The sequence below is a fragment of the Thermobia domestica genome, chromosome 16 (assembly GCF_964235325.1).
Source record: "Thermobia domestica chromosome 16, izTheDome1.hap1.1, whole genome shotgun sequence".
NCBI classification, from domain to species: domain Eukaryota; kingdom Metazoa; phylum Arthropoda; class Insecta; order Zygentoma; family Lepismatidae; genus Thermobia; species Thermobia domestica.
In genome coordinates, this window is record NC_137469.1 from 183,660,741 (window position 1) to 183,678,204 (window position 17,464).

A 17,464-nucleotide genomic window follows, 5' to 3' on the forward strand; every position below is an offset into this window, starting at 1 on the left:
CCGTTTTCAGTTTTGTTAGTGATAGGAAAAAGAAGAGTGAGAAAGAAGAGTAGCAGAGAGAGGCAGGGAAGAAGCGGAAAAGAGAAAGAATGAAGAAAGATAAAGGATTGGAGGAGAAATGATTACTGGATAATTCAGGAAATATAGTAATGAACTTGAATGTTTTTTTTAACGGAGGATCAATTCTGAAGTGATCCGGAAATAGACACATGTCCATACATACGAGCCTGACCTGGGTCCAGGCGACTGCACAAGAGGGAGTTGCCCAAACCCAGCCCAAGCGAATGGAACTTAATTGGTTGTAAGATAATCCTGAATGGTAAATATTAACTATCCAGTCACTGAACTCCATAATCTGAGATCGACCACACATATGAATTAGCCGAAGAAAGAACACAATTAAAGTTATCAACTTAATATATTTATGTATTGCATCAATAGGAATTTCAACTTCTCTTACAGAAGACGTCGTATTCAGGCTCATCCTGTTATTTTGGTTTCTCTCCTAGAGCCGATTTAAATCAATTAGTATCGGTCCTTCATGACCTTGGTTATTAAGGGAAATCAACGGAAACCGCAATATATAACTTCGTGGATAGTGTACATAAAAGTTTAGATAGTAAGGAGAAATATATAGGTGTTTCTCTGGATCTTTCGAAAGCATTTGACTTAGTGTCACATAGAAATCTTCTCTCAATGCTACAAAATTACGGAATAAGAGGCATTGCATCCAAATGGTTTCAATCGTATCTGAAAAATCGGTAGCAAGTAGTGGAAATTACATACAATAATAGGGATACAAACCAAGCTACACACTACATATCAGAGAAACAAGAAATAACATGTGGAGTGCCACAAGGATCCGTATTAGGGCCGCTATTATTTTTGATATATATTAACGACCTACCAAGTAATATTGCTCCAGCAGAAGCATCCCTTTATGCAGATGACGCTAATATTATAGTAAAAGGTAAAACAAATGAGGTTGTTGAAGGTAGTGCAAACGAAATCCTTTGTAAACTATCTCACTGGGTTAAAGAAAATAAGCTTAAATTAAATATTGAAAAGACACAAGCAATCAATTTTCATCACATGCGCAACAAACATGCACAGCCTAGGAACATTGTAATTCAAAATAACGAAATAGAATATGTAAACTCAACTAAGTTCTTAGGAATTTGGATAGATAAAAATCTCTCCTGGGATGTGCAAATAACTAAGCTTAGTAAAAAATTAAACCAAATATATTTCGCAATTAAAGTTCTTAAAAATGTTTTAAGAGAGTCTATTTTAAAAACAATTTACTTTGGATTATTCCAATCGAATTTAACATATGGTATTATATTTTGGGGAAATACACACAAGGCCAAAGTAATCTTTACGATACAGAAACGAATAATAAGAATGATAGCAACTGCTAAACCAAAAGATCATTGCAAACCAATATATAAAAAACTTCGTATACTTCCAGTACCCTGTTTGTTTATTTTAAATCTATTGATATTTGTAAAGAGACACCTACAAGGTATCCTTACGCGAGTAGAACAACAACATGATCATGATACGAGAAACAAACAAAACTTTTCTATTGTAGAACACAGAACAGTATTATATGAAAAAAGGTGTAAATACGCGGGTATCATGCTTTACAATAAACTTCCGAAAGAAATAAAAACTCAGGACTCTGTTGCTAAATTTAAAAAAGAACTCCAGAAATATTTATTACAACATTGCTTTTACTCGGTACAGGAATACATGAACTGCTAAGTGAATAGAATTCCCACACAGCAAGGAATATTTCCTCAATCAAAAGAAAATATTTTCCTTGGTTTTCAAAAGGTTTTCCTTCTCTGAAGATTTCCATGCTGGTTTCCCCAATGTATTCCGAATATTTCCCAAAAATATTTTCCCAAAAATGTTTGTAAAACATTTTAGAAATTACCTGGAGTACACTTTGAGAATGCTTGCCGGAAAGTAAAACCAGGAAAATATTCACAAAATATATTAGAAATATTGTTTTGGATCTAATTTAATATGTTTTCACTGTTGAGAAGGGAAATATTTTCGAAATGATACTAAAAATGTTTTCCATATATGATACGGAAAGCAATCAAACGAAATATATTCCACATATTTAAAAAATGTTTTCTAATTCGTTATTTGTAATATTTTCTATTTTTACGAGAAAACGTATTAAATATATATTTTTAAAAACATTTAGAATATTTTAAAAATAAATTATTTCGTAATATAAGAAATATTTTTCAGAAATGTTTTAAAAAGGTTTACTTAATTTTTACAAAAGTATTTTGGTAATCTTCTCCTATAACTTAAATTAAGTATTTTCGTATGATATTTTAGTATTATTTCCAGAATATTTTATGGAATTTTGAATATAAAACTTTAAAACAGTTAAAAGAAAACATTAAAAATGAATAGAAAATGTTTTCCATTGTGTTTTGGAAGATATTTTGTGTCTTTAGTGAACAACATTTTCTGATATAGGTCTATTATAGAAACATTTTTACATGTTTTCAGAATATACTCTTCCGTTACTGGAGAACACATATTCCTTGTTATATCTGAGAAGTATCCCAACTATATACCGGAACTATTTTTTAAAATGTGTTTGGAGAACATTTAATTAACTACGGGAAGCATTGGCGTTAAATAAGCTTTCCGGGCTTAATCCTCCCCCGAAATTGTTTTACTATATTAAAGTAAATGAAATATCCTGCACAATTTTCACATTTTCAGGAATAAAGTTAGCAAAGATTCCCTCCACAAAACAAAATCGTAAATATGCCACTGAACAGGATGTGCATGTTTAGAACGTTAGTAGGAAAATAATGTATGGAAAATTTTCACAAATTGTAATAGAAATATTGTGTTAAATGTAATGTAATATGTTTTCAATGTTGAGAGCAGGGGTAAAAGTGGATCTGAAAAGGTTGGGGGACGGTAGGTAGCGGATGACGTCACGTCGTTCACCCTGCCTATCTTTGCCCATTGTAATTTTTTTTAGGAACTGGGTAGACGCCGTATATATTTTCTCGAGGTGGGGGTGGCGTCCCCCCGTACTTTTACCCCTAGTTGAGAGAGAAAATGTTTTCTAAGTAACACAAAAAATGTTTTACATACATGATAAAGGAAACAGAATAGGCCTATAAACAGAATAAAATGTTTTCCAACATGTCATTTACATTCTTTTCTATTGTTACAAGAAAACATATGAAATATAATTTTTAAAATATTTCGAATATTTTAAAAATAAATTCGTTCGTAAGATAAGAAATATTTTTAAAACTCCTATTAATTTTGTATGGAAATGTGTTTGTTATCTTGTCCTGTAACTTAAATGAAATATTTTCATGTAATATTTTAGAATTATTTGCAGAATATTTTATCGAATGTTGAATAAATTCTCTCACGAGAGTATCGTAGTAGCATTATTACCAATCATTATACTAATTATAGCAGCACCAAAGAAATATATTTGTTAAAAATTTGAAATTTATGATATCCAATGTGTGAGATTGCTAATTAGCATCGCTACATCAACCGTCATTTGTTCATCAAAGGTACCAGCATTCCTTGCGCGCTATGTTGAATTCACAAGTCAAGACAAGAAGGAATATTTAAAAAATAAATAAATAAAATAAAATAAATCTCACTATATTCAGTCATGTTGAAGAAGATATCTTTATATAGAAAAAGGGTTATAGTTAAGGAGCCAGGAATTATTCATTGAATATCTACCTACTTAAAAAGTTGGTAATATACCCAATTTTAATTAGTTAATGAGTGATTTGAAATTAAAGAAGACTTTTCCGAAGTCGGAGGCACACCTCAACTCTGTTAATAGTGAAGAAGAAAGAAAGAAAGACAAGAAAAGTCGGTAAGTATAACGATTACATAAAATAATTTAGTTTTATTGTCTTTATAAGTGATTGAGTGTCTGTATAGTATACATGAAGCTGCATCAGTTCCCGAATAAGCAGGACGCTCATACTTTTAGGGATTATTCATTGAGTATGTACGAACTTACAAAGGGGGTAACAAAGCGACTTTTATTTACTTATCGACTGATACGAAAATAAAAAAAGAACGTACCTGTACTTTATATCTGCATATCTGCATGTGTAGTGCCCTTGTACTTTATCTATGACTATGTGTGTGTGGAGGGGGGGATTTAAGGCATATCGCATGTCTTGTGCACATGGGTACTTCTTATATTGCACTACGTAGAAAATTTATGGTATTTCATGTAGAAATGGTAATAGAACACAAGAAACGCAGATCAGGGTGTTCTCATGTATACTATGTATTATCGAGAAATTTATGTTTACAAATTAATAAAGGTATGGGATGCTAGATTTCTATTTTTCATCTCTATACATAAAATACCGTGAAGGTTTACTTTTGGCTCACCAGTCGAAATAATTGCTGAAAAATAGATTCTTTTAATAATTTTCTTTTTATTGTCGGATTGAGTATAGCCCGCTCCCCCCAATGATTTTTAACGAATCATAGTGATTCTAACGATTCATACTAGTTCATAATGAATCGGAATCGCATGTTATAAAGATTTAAGATGTAAATCTTGCGGTAAGGAAGCTTTAGTATAACTAGTAGTAGTAGCTTTAGTAGCGGTAGTAGTAATAGTAGCAGTAGTAGTAGTAGTTAGTAGCAATAGTAGTAGTAGTGGTGGTAGTTAGTAGCAATAGTAGTAGGAACGGGTTAGAAGCCCCGCAGGGGTTGGTTTGGTTCTGTTCTCGATATAAGTAGTAGTAGTACTGACTCTTCCAGTTCCGGTGACAAAGAACTGGGGGGAGCGGGCTATACACAAGCCTTATTGTCTCCTAAAGATTTGCGCTAGGCGATTTGAAATACGTCACATGGAATAGATAAAATTCAAAAGGAGCGTCAGAAGTAATTGTCGAAAAAGTATAGTTATTCTTTTATGATTTGCGTATATATATACGTTGCCGGATGTATGACGTAAAAACTACAGTGCAAAAAATATAAATCAGCCTGTACTACGTGTAGGGATGTAGAACACAGGTTCCTCTTCCCATTTATCTGTAATAAAGACAGAAATCAACGTGCCCTGCGGGGCTCTAACCCGCCTTCACTTGCTAACGCTCGCTCGGCAATACTATGTGAATTAAATATTTTACTTTGATACAGAAAAGAAACATCTATTAACCTATATGGGGGACCTGTGTTCTAGAAGCTTCCCGCACCAATACTGTCTGAGTCAGAGCATTGCAAAGTTGGAGGTCAGCAGGAGCGAGGGGATGCTTCCAAAGGGAAAATATGCGGGCAAGTCTTTACTTTAGTCAAGGCAGTGACAATGACCAATTGATCTGAACCGGTTTCTGCAGTTACAGTTCCCAAGAAGGAAAGAGAAAACAACGTGCCCTGCGGGACTCTAACCCGCCTTCACTCGCTAATGCTCACCTCTGGTGCTTGGGGTCCCGGGTTCGATCCCAGCCCCCGCCAAGTGAACTTTGTGGTGAACAAACACCGTGTGCGTGGGTTTTCTCGGGGTTCTCCCGTTTCCTCCCACTTTCTTCATTTCACCATTACATTCATTTCTCATAATCATCGTCTCCTTTAGCCTAACCGGCATAATCGTGGGACGTAAAACTAAAAGATTTCATTTCATTTCATTTTTCGCTAATGCTCATTCGGCAATACTATGTACTGACATAATATCACTGCCTTGTTCAAAGTAAAGAGTTTAAAAAGATGCGTACATTACCATTTTTATGACAGGTTATAATGATTCTGCGTGCAGTTTTACTTCTGGTGTGCCACTCGAAAGCAGTGTTTCTTTCAAAAGTAATGTTCCGGGGGCATTGCTCGTGCTATTCTAGTTATTATTATAAACGTATTATTTTGGTCTGCTCCGGGGAGCCACTGCCCTCCCAAAGACAAGTCTGGAAGAAGCACTGCTCGAAATACTTAGTGAAATATAATTCTTTCGCTACTTTCCTTCTTGTTGTCTATTTAATGATTTTCGCCAAGCGACGTATAAATTTTTCACTTATAAATTCAAGGCGACCGTCAGAATTAATTGTCGAAAAATTACAATTCTTTTACGATTTGCGTATTTATACTGATTCCTGATGTGTGGATAAGAAGCCCAAAAAATACAAACCAATCTGTGTTACGGGGCTACTAAAAAGCACGAATGCCATCTAACCGAGTCAGGGAGGGTGAAGGCGGGGGGGGGGGCCGAGGGGATGCTTCCGAAGGGAGTAGGCACGTACATTTCTATTTTGGTGACGGGATAATTGCGCGTATATTACCATTTTAATGACGTATTTACGACTTTTTTTTTCACGGGAGAAGGGCTTGGCTAACTTTGTTCTCCAAGATAATTCATTTACTTTAATATAGTAAGTACAATTTCAAGGGGCTTAAGCCCGGAAGCCCCCCTTAAATACACCAGTGGGTTATAATAATTCTTGGGTTCTCTCGAGCAGACGTTTACGCCGAGAACAAAATTTATAGATAAAATATGATGTGAAATATTTTTCGTGAAGGAATGAGAGTGTTAATGTAAGTTATTTCTATCATTGCACAGCTTATTGAAATGGATTTTGAATGCAAATAGGGTAGAAGTAAGCGGCGGGAATTTCCGGTTCATACGTCAGTTGTGAACATCTGCGATGGCCGTAATGTAAACTTTTTTTTTTTTTAAAGAATTGTGTAATAAAGAGAGAAGGATTATAAAGTTTCTACAGTCATGGTATGGTGAAGCGCGTAAAATCAACTGCGCAAAGTGTGGAAAAGATTTATTCAAGAAGAAAAATTCAGAACAGAGGCAATAGCCCTACATACACTATTTTCTGTCGTAAAGGTAAGAAAGAAAGGCGGTGTAACACTCGTGTATTAGCTGTGAAAGGTATTTTTTTTTTTTTAGGATCGAAATTAAGTGTTTTTGAAGATAAGAATAATTACAAATATTGTAAATGTTTTTGCACCATCCTCGTTTATGCGTGCCCCCCTGCTGTGCTTCTGCCCTGACTCAGATAGCATGCGTGCTTTTTTACTGGCCACCTAACAGAAGTTGTTTCGCTTTTTCTTTTAGAGCTCCTCATTTAGTACATAGGGGGCGCGGTTGCTCAGTGATAGAGCGTTCACCTCCGGTGCTTGGGGTCCCTGGTTCGATCCCAGCTCGTGCCGTGTGGACTTTCTCGTGGGTTTTCTCGGGGTTCTCCCGTTTCCTCCCACTTTCTTCATTTTTCATTATCACCGTTTCCTTTAGCCTAACCAACATGATCGTGGGATATTAAACTTAAGGATTTCTTTTCGTTTAGTGCATGTTCTGCAAAAAGAGACCGGAAGATGCAAGAAATGCGTCAAAATTTGGTAAAACAGTCTGCTTGAGTATGTCACGCTCTTCGACAAGCTTCATAATTTTGACAAATCTGACTTTTATTTTAGAGTTATTGTATAGGCCTAAACTGAGTCGCCACCACGTTTACGCAAAACGTGGAAAAAAAAGGTATATTTAGTTCCAGATCCTTGATTTCAGAAGCAAACAACCATGAAGATCTATACGATCACATTGCACGGTAAGGTATGAGAAGAAACCGTGACTAACTGACGGAATGTATGGAAGTTTTCAAGTAAAATACGAATTTCCAACATTAAACTTAATACAAATCAATAATACCGTTTGGTTACCGAACTTAGTTAAAAATTCCGCATCTAGCATTTCCATGATAAGAACTTATCTTGTTATGACTCTAAAGTTGCTATTTATATAACCAGCATTACCCACAGTTCATTAATTCCACAAAGGCTACGTATATTAACTATAAATTATATCGTATTTCAAATACATTCTTAAATCTTTCATTAATACATTTATCTTTAAATATTCATATTCATAATTATATCTTTTATTCCTTTTATATAGCCTCCGTATAAATAGTAATCGTTCTGGCGTTGCTGTATATGCTACTTAACTTCATAATTCAGTATTTAAATTTCATGGATTAACTCGGTTTCACACAAAGGAATAGATTACATCTAATGATATGCGGATTCATATGTCATTCAATCATGTAGATAACGATTCAGTAACAAAATAGGCATTACGATTATTATAAAGTCGTGCCGAAACAAATAACTATTTTCAAAAGATTTATATTGATTAAATTGTAGAAGGTTACTAAAATTTGGATTTTATACTTGTAGATTACACAATAGTTTACATTAGAACCATTTTACGGTGATGTGGCGGTAGGGAAGAGTAAGGGCCTAAGCCCTAGAAGAAAGTATTTAACTCTGCATTTTCATTATTTTCTTGGCACTTTTAAAATATACACAAAACGTTCGAAACTTAAATAATCATAAATTAAATTATGTAACCTTTGGCCGATGACAATTTAAACACATTAATCACTTCTGAAGATTATTATTTTAATTAAATTTTCCGTTAAAAGTAACAGATTAACAATTTCCAATCACAATTACATTTCTTTCACTTAATATTCTTCTTATTCTTAATATTCTTTCTTCTTCCTCTAATATTTAAATAAATTAATTTCTGGTACCGACCAAAATTAAGTTGACATATGACAAAACATATAACAAATAAAATTTACATACTGAACAACACGAATATAAACACAGAAAGCAAAGACACAAATAAACCAACAACATGACAAGCAAAAGGAATAAACAAGGTATAAACAAGAATAGTTGTGGGGCATAACAACTTTCCCCCTCTTCAAGAAAAAAAAATTATCAGTGATATTTTTTTTTTTTTTACGTCTTCTCTATAGCATATTTTTCCATTAATTTAGTTTTTTGTTCAGGTGAACATTTGAAGAGTTTCAAATTTCGGAAGTTATGAGTTCCAATCGATTTATTATCTAAAGTATCCAGCACTGCACAATTGCGTAACACTTTACTTACTAAATAAGGTCCCACATAGCAGTTCAAATATTTCGCTGATTCACTTTTGAACGCAGATGATAAATAGTGTGTCTTTTTCATAACTAAATCTCCAGGTTTCAGCACAATATCTTTCTCACTCGTGGCTTTAGTAGATGATTTCGGCAGGACAGGATTTCGTAAGCTTATGATTCTATCATGTATATCCAAAGGATATAATTCCTCCGGCCAATTATACGCTTTCTTGAATATGTCCACAGATGAATGCCCGAGAAAGATTTCGGCAGGAACCTGTTGCGTCATGATATTCACAGAATTATTTAAAAGATCCTGTACAGGTTTCAACATTTTACTCCAATTACTTTGTTCTTCAGCACAATACAGTCTTATAATCCGGTTGAGATCTCGATGTTTTCTTTCTATGATACCATTTCCTCGAGGATTATAAGGAGATGTTAGGCAATGTTTAATTTTGCGTTCCTGGCAAAACTTTTTCCACTGCGCCGAGGTAAATTGTGCTCCTTGATCGCTTACAATGGAAGATGGATAAGGAAAAACATAAAAGTAGTACTTTTCTAGCGTTCTAATTATTTCCGCGGTGTTAGCTTTACGTAGAGGATAGAAACAAACAAAGCGTGAGTATACATCAACAACGGATAGAATATACTGGAAACCATGACTATTAGGAAGTTTACCTTCTAAATCTAAACAAATCTTATTATGTGCATAATTTGCGTCCAGATGATATTTTTCACATTGGATTTTACGATTCGCTGGTTTAGTCTTAGCGCACTCTAAACAATCTTGGATGCAGTGTATCATATCCTTTTTCAATGTTTTCCAATAGAAAATGGATTTGCAAAAAGCTAAACACTTCTTTTGACCAAAATGGCCCTTCTGATGGATTCGACGAACAATGTCCTTGGCCATAGTTTGGGGCACTACCAGAAGCCAACTCCCACGTTTCACGTTCTTAACAAACAGTAATGATCTGAATAATTTAATATGTTCCGAGTTTTCTACTTTTATTTTATTCTTCAATAAGTTGCAATAATCATCTTGTGATTGCTTCCTCCTCATTTCCTCCGGATCATACAAATCAGGATCTTCTTTAAATATAAAATTACCATATAATCGGTGAATATCTTGACCCAGTTGTTTCGGGTTGCGTACGATGTCATCATTAGTAACTATATCAGGGGATACATTTCCATCGCAGCCACCTACCCCTGTTTCCGTAGGCTGCGGCGTTAGTTTCCCGATTGCGGATTCTGAATCGGATGTGACACATCGGTAGCAGATGATGACACATTAATTTTTTCCAATTCAGAAGCATTAACTCTTGAGTTTCCATTCTGATTTTGACCCATTCGAAAGTTTCTTCTTCTATTCCACCAAGGTGGTGGAGGACCATATGGATTCATATACCATCCACGATTATTTCCTCTCCTATTAGGGTAAACTGGTCCGTAGTTGTATCTCCATTTGTTCTGGTTAATATTTTCAGATGGTGATTCGTTAACAAATGATGGATTGTTATCTGGGTTCTCTGTTTGGGATGCGGAGTCCATCTTCATCCTTTTCGCGTATCGTATTTGTGGAGTTCGCATGTATGATTTATTATTTCCTGAGTATCGAGGTTTCGACTCATTATAACTCCACGGATCACCATAGTCTTCCATATCGGCTATCTTTAGTACCAGGTCATCCACATTTCGACTAGGGTTCGCTCGGACGATTTTGGCATCTTCTGGCGGTATGTTATCTAAGATTATTTCCATGAGTTCTTTTTCATTCCCATCTGTTATTATAGCGTGATAGCGCTCCACTATTGCCCATACGAAATCCGTTAAAGAAGGATATTGGTTCCGTTCATGTCGCATATTCTGTAATCTCCGCTTTTGTACCCTCTCTAGTCTTGGGGACAAATACTGTCGCTTGAAGCTGTCAACAAAATCCTGGTATGTCTGCAGATTTGGCAACACGTTCCTGAACCATGCTCCTGCTCCCTTAAGTAAACATCTTTGCGTGATTACCAATTTTTCGTCTTCACGCAACGTGAAGAGATTCAACGTTTGGGTAAGTTCTTCCAGAAAAGCTTTTGCTGTTCCATTGGGCTGACCGTCGAACTTAGGAAAATGACTTAAATCATTCATAGTTATACGTCCTATCGTTCCACATGTTTCGATCGGGTTCATACTGATGGTTTTATTCCCCATTACTGGATTATTAATCGCAGAGTGCTCTATCACAGAACATACTGGTACAGGGTGAGGTGTAACTATGGAACCAATACTAGATCTGTTCGTCATCAACGAATCATTGGCATAGATACTCTGTTGATTACTGGTTACCGTTGTAATAGTAGTACTACATACGGTCGCAGAACTCAGCAATATAGGTACTACCGGAGTATTATCGTGACCTACGTCCTTCCCATTCATGTAAGATTTTTCTTCACACGGTCTTTGGTTCCTCATTTCTTCTTCCAGCTTCGTCATGCGAGTTTTCACTTCGTCTTCCAGTTTTTCAATTCGACGGGTATTATCTTCAATTTTCTGACAATTCTCCTCTTGTCTGCTCCTAGTCGTGGCTACTTCCATACTGACATCATCATGAGCCTTGACTAACGAATCAACCGTTTTTTCCACCTCTTCTAATCGTTTCTCCGTTTCTTCCTCCTTTTTCTTTATACCTACAATTTCTTTCTTCAAATCTCCAATCGCTATATTTAAGTCCTCCCGTATTTCTTCCTTCAACTCTTTTCCGAATGTTTGCATGTTATTAGCCAATGTGGTTATGTTATTGGTAACTTCTAACCGAAATAGGGATATCTGCTGCATAAACATTTTAAACATTTCTTGGCTGTTTAATTCTGATTGTGGCACACTCGGTTGTTCCTTGGCTTCATGTAACACGACTGATTCCATTAAAATACAAATGTCTTGAGATTTATCTGCTTGTGTTTTTTCTTCAATTTCTCCTTCTTCCTTCGAATTCTGCAATTCTTCCTGTCTAGTTTCTTCGTTTGGCACTTCTTCTTCTTTTGAATTTTGTACTTCTTCTTTCCGTTGAGCTTCTTCTTTTCCCAGTTCTCTCTCCTTTCCTTTTACTTTCTCTTCTTCGGTATCTTCAAAATCATCCTCACTATCTGTCTTATTATTATTTTCGCTTCCTTTCAGTTGGCAGTCTTTACAGATCCAGTTCGAAAAGTATTCCATATCTTGATCATCTGGGTTTTCTATAGTTCCCACACATCTCTGGTGAAACAATTTTGTGCAGTTACCACAGGTAATTGCTTTATCTCGTGTATTAATTTTCCTCTTACTTCCTTTCTTTATTGTCGGAACTACTTCTTGGCAACACTTAAAAAGGTCTTTTTCAACTTCAGTACCTGACATGTTAATCTTTATAGTATCTAGGACCGTAGCACCTTTTCTTCTTTCTCACCACATTCACCATATTTATTTCCTCGTCTTCACAGTTAACATTTTGGGGGGAAATTTTCAAAAACATTCCTTCATATTTCATATATTCGATAGAGCGATTTATTAACATCTTCACGACGATTTGCCTTCTTTATCTAATATCCTGGCTGAAAGGTCGCCAAATTCTCTGTCACGCTCTTCGACAAGCTTCATAATTTTGACAAATCTGACTTTTATTTTAGAGTTATTGTATAGGCCTAAACTGAGTCGCCACCACGTTTACGCAAAACGTGGAAAAAAAAGGTATATTTAGTTCCAGATCCTTGATTTCAGAAGCAAACAACCATGAAGATCTATACGATCACATTGCACGGTAAGGTATGAGAAGAAACCGTGACTAACTGACGGAATGTATGGAAGTTTTCAAGTAAAATACGAATTTCCAACATTAAACTTAATACAAATCAATAATACCGTTTGGTTACCGAACTTAGTTAAAAATTCCGCATCTAGCATTTCCATGATAAGAACTTATCTTGTTATGACTCTAAAGTTGCTATTTATATAACCAGCATTACCCACAGTTCATTAATTCCACAAAGGCTACGTATATTAACTATAAATTATATCGTATTTCAAATACATTCTTAAATCTTTCATTAATACATTTATCTTTAAATATTCATATTCATAATTATATCTTTTATTCCTTTTATATAGCCTCCGTATAAATAGTAATCGTTCTGGCGTTGCTGTATATGCTACTTAACTTCATAATTCAGTATTTAAATTTCATGGATTAACTCGGTTTCACACAAAGGAATAGATTACATCTAATGATATGCGGATTCATATGTCATTCAATCATGTAGATAACGATTCAGTAACAAAATAGGCATTACGATTATTATAAAGTCGTGCCGAAACAAATAACTATTTTCAAAAGATTTATATTGATTAAATTGTAGAAGGTTACTAAAATTTGGATTTTATACTTGTAGATTACACAATAGTTTACATTAGAACCATTTTACGGTGATGTGGCGGTAGGGAAGAGTAAGGGCCTAAGCCCTAGAAGAAAGTATTTAACTCTGCATTTTCATTATTTTCTTGGCACTTTTAAAATATACACAAAACGTTCGAAACTTAAATAATCATAAATTAAATTATGTAACCTTTGGCCGATGACAATTTAAACACATTAATCACTTCTGAAGATTATTATTTTAATTAAATTTTCCGTTAAAAGTAACAGATTAACAATTTCCAATCACAATTACATTTCTTTCACTTAATATTCTTCTTATTCTTAATATTCTTTCTTCTTCCTCTAATATTTAAATAAATTAATTTCTGGTACCGACCAAAATTAAGTTGACATATGACAAAACATATAACAAATAAAATTTACATACTGAACAACACGAATATAAACACAGAAAGCAAAGACACAAATAAACCAACAACATGACAAGCAAAAGGAATAAACAAGGTATAAACAAGAATAGTTGTGGGGCATAACAAGTATTACCTAATTCTGCCTGCAGGTTTACTATTGGCGTGCCGCTCGAAATAATTGTTGAAAAATTATAATTCTTTCGCTAATTTTCTTATTTTCTCTTAAATGGTTTGCGGCAGGCGACATGTAAATATTTCACCTGGCATATATAAAATTAAAGGGGGCCATCAGACTAGATTTGCCGAAAGATTACAATTATTCTTTTGCGATTTGCGTATATATATATATATATATATATATATATATATATATATATATATATATATATATATATATATATATGTGTGTGTGTGTGTGTGTGTGTATTGTATTGTGTTCAGGGTTTGCCCAATTGGGCCCAGCCCGGAAAAACCCACCTAGGTTTTTGAGCTTTTCGTTGGTATATTATTGGTGCAATTAAGGTGATCAAGTGATTGGAAGTGGTTCTTATTAGATTTTGGACTTTCCTTGGGCGAATTAGTTGCTTTCGCGCTAAGATATACAACATTCAACGTAAGACCCGAGGGCGCGGTGGCTCAGTTGTAGAGCGTTCACCTCCAGTGCTTGGGGTCCCTGGTTCGATCCCAGCTCGCGCCGTGTGGACTTTGTGGTGGCAAATACCGTGCTCGTGGGTTTTCTCGGGGTTCTCCCGTTTCCTCCCACTTTCTTCATTCCACCATTTCACTCATTTCTCATTATCACCATCTCCTTTAGCCTAACCGCATAACCGTGGGACGTTAAACTTAAAGATTCCATTTTTTTCAACGTAAGACCTTTATAAAGTTGTGAATGCACTGAATGCATTAAAAAAGCCGTACCTTAGATTCAGAGTGGAAAGAATCAAAGAAGTTGTCATTTGAAGAGGGATACACTATGTTTAAATTCTTGTAAAAAAAAAAAAAAAAACCTTTCTGGCGCCCTTTTTATTTTTTCTTCGCTTTAAATACATACTATTGTGCCATGAATACTTCTCAGAATCATCTTCCTGTAAACTTTATTTCCCAAAAGCATGTACTACAAGCGCTATTATAACATTCAAAACACTTTGAAAATCCTTATTTTAGCAAAATGCGCAATTTTCCCATCTTCAAGTGACACGTTCCATTTAAGTGTCCGTGGAAGAGAGAGTTGAACATGTATAGAGTATATTTGAAGGGTAAGGGGAAAATAGAAGGAATGTCACAAAATTGTATTTTTGAGAAAACGGTGTTTTAATATTGAAAACCTCGTAAAAAGGCATAGGCTTAATCAAATCTTTTGCCTGTTTTTACATAGATATTTTTACATCTACGGATGCATATATATATATACAGGCAAATAGTACCAAAAGTCACCATCTCATAGGACAAAGTACCCAATAAAGCACACACATGGACATTCCTTGTTTTTTCCCCTTACCTTTCATTTCATCCTTTTACTGAATTGTTCTGTCATGTTGGTAGTTTTCTTGAGCATTTCATGATTCATTCCTATATTCGCGATTTTTTGTATTCTTTGCAATGCAACGTATCAAAATTATTCATTTGTATAAGGCAAAATAATATGTATGGCCTGCTCCGTGGGGAAAGAAATCAAGCAAGGTAGCGGTCATCAAGGCCTTAGTAACCACCTCGGCATTCACCTGGTACGACTGAGGGAAAAAGGATGATCGGGTCCAGATTTGAGATCAGAGCATTCGGAATGAGACGCTAGTTCTTCATCAACTCAAATGCTGCCACATGTTTTCAATTTTTTTTTTAATAGGTTTAATATTTATAAGATGCTATACTTTTTAAAAAAAATGTGTGACCGCTTCAACATGTTACAACGTCCGTAAATAAGCTACAGTCTAAGGTGTGTCACTTTCAGCTGAAGCTGTTGTCTTCCTTGCCGTTTACATTTTCTTCAGGATGTTACTTTTGTAACACAATATTGTCTTCACAAGCTGCTGTAGGTCCTACACAAACATTTTAAATATTTTTGTAAGTTTAAGATGTAATAATTGATCTTTAATCATTCCCTGCTGTTATTATGTTATTAAACGCTGCCTATTATTTTTATTTTCAGAAACTGTGTAACACAAGAGAAACGTAACTAACGATGAGATCGCGTAGATTATTGGGATTTGGCTTCAACATGTCATACAGAGACGAACAAGAAGATCAGTTAAGAATTCAGCTGCAGTTCCACAGAACTTTAACTGACAATTCGCAGCGTCGAATTTATAGTTAGTTGTGGTAATCAAAAGTGACATTATAAAGAAGCAAATACGTTTTCTGGTTATTCAACAATGTGATATTTCTTGAAAGTTGCAAAAAGTGACATTTCGTGAAAAGATCTGTTCCCCATGCGCCGTAGATTTGTAGAACATATTTTCAGCAACATATTTTACATAAATATTGTTGTTGATTTTTTTTTAATTAGTGTCAGTGACATAATTTTCTAGAACAAGTGTTGAAGATTGTTCTTAATGTGATATTTGAGAAGATTGTTCTTAATGTATAGAAACAAATAATACGAGCAGCATGAAGATGCTGCTGAAGAGTATTTAAATAAATAATGCCAGAATAGTGTACATTTATATTTTTATTTAACTACTAACCGATATAAACTTATATAGATGTATATTTATTATAGTGTACAGTGTAAATTATAACTACATAATGTTAGCTTGCTCTCATAATTTTAAGCTGCTTTTATTATTATTATTATTATTATTATTATTATTATTATTATTATTAACTCAAAATCTTATTTACACACAGAATGCTTCAGGGTGTCCCACTGCTACTACTGGTATGTGGCCACGCCGTCTATGTACGTTGGGGTGTCTTATGTGATGTTGCGAGGTTCAGACTGCAAATTAGAGCCTTCACAATCATCGCGTGCCAATTTACAAAGCGGCTATATTGGATTTATTATTTTTAAGATAGGAAAAGGATTGCCAACAATTGTTTCTTGAAATGGATGTCTAAACTTCAATCCTTTTCGTATTAAAAAAAAAAAAATCCAATACAGCCGCTTTTAAAACTGGCAGGCGACGATTGTGAACACACTGATGTGCAGTTTGAATGTCGTAAGTCACATAAGACACCCCAACATATATGCACGGCGTGTCCACATACCAGTAGTACCAGTGAAACACCCAGAAACATTTTGTGTGTAAATAAGAGTTTGAGTTTAAAAAAAAATGCTTAAAATTATGAGAGCAAGTTAACATTACGTAGTTATAATTTACACTGTTTATTATTATTATTATTATTATTATTATTATTATTATTATTAGTAGTAGTAGTAGTAGTAGTAGTAGTAGTAGTAGTAGTAGTAGTAGTAGTAGTGGTATTTTATTTTTATTTTGTTTTTAGTTATTTATCTATTTATTTATTTTTTTGATCTGAGTCTGTGGGCCGCAATGGTTCCTCGTCATGAAGACAGAGTGAGGCAAAGACGTCTAAGCAGGTAAAATTGTACAGAAGAATCTTATGTTTTCTTCCAGCTGCTATGTCACAGCCTGGCCGCCTTGTTTTCAACTTACTATTTGTTCCCAGCAAGAAGCCGTTATACCGTATATGCAGAGTGACGCAAAAGTCCGGAGCCCATAGGCCAACTCGGTTACTATTGCAGGTATGGAAACACGGTA

At 34.7% G+C, this 17,464-nt stretch overlaps 1 long non-coding RNA gene across 1 annotated transcript; it reads left to right on the top strand.

Moving 5' to 3' along the window:
• The first annotated feature begins 3,591 nt into the window (after positions 1-3,591).
• Positions 3,592-16,399, top strand: LOC145673543 (uncharacterized). Its single transcript, XR_014128782.1, has 2 exons — positions 3,592-3,898; positions 15,892-16,399. It is a non-coding gene; the product is annotated as an uncharacterized LOC145673543 (long non-coding RNA).
• The last annotated feature ends 1,065 nt before the right edge of the window (positions 16,400-17,464 follow it).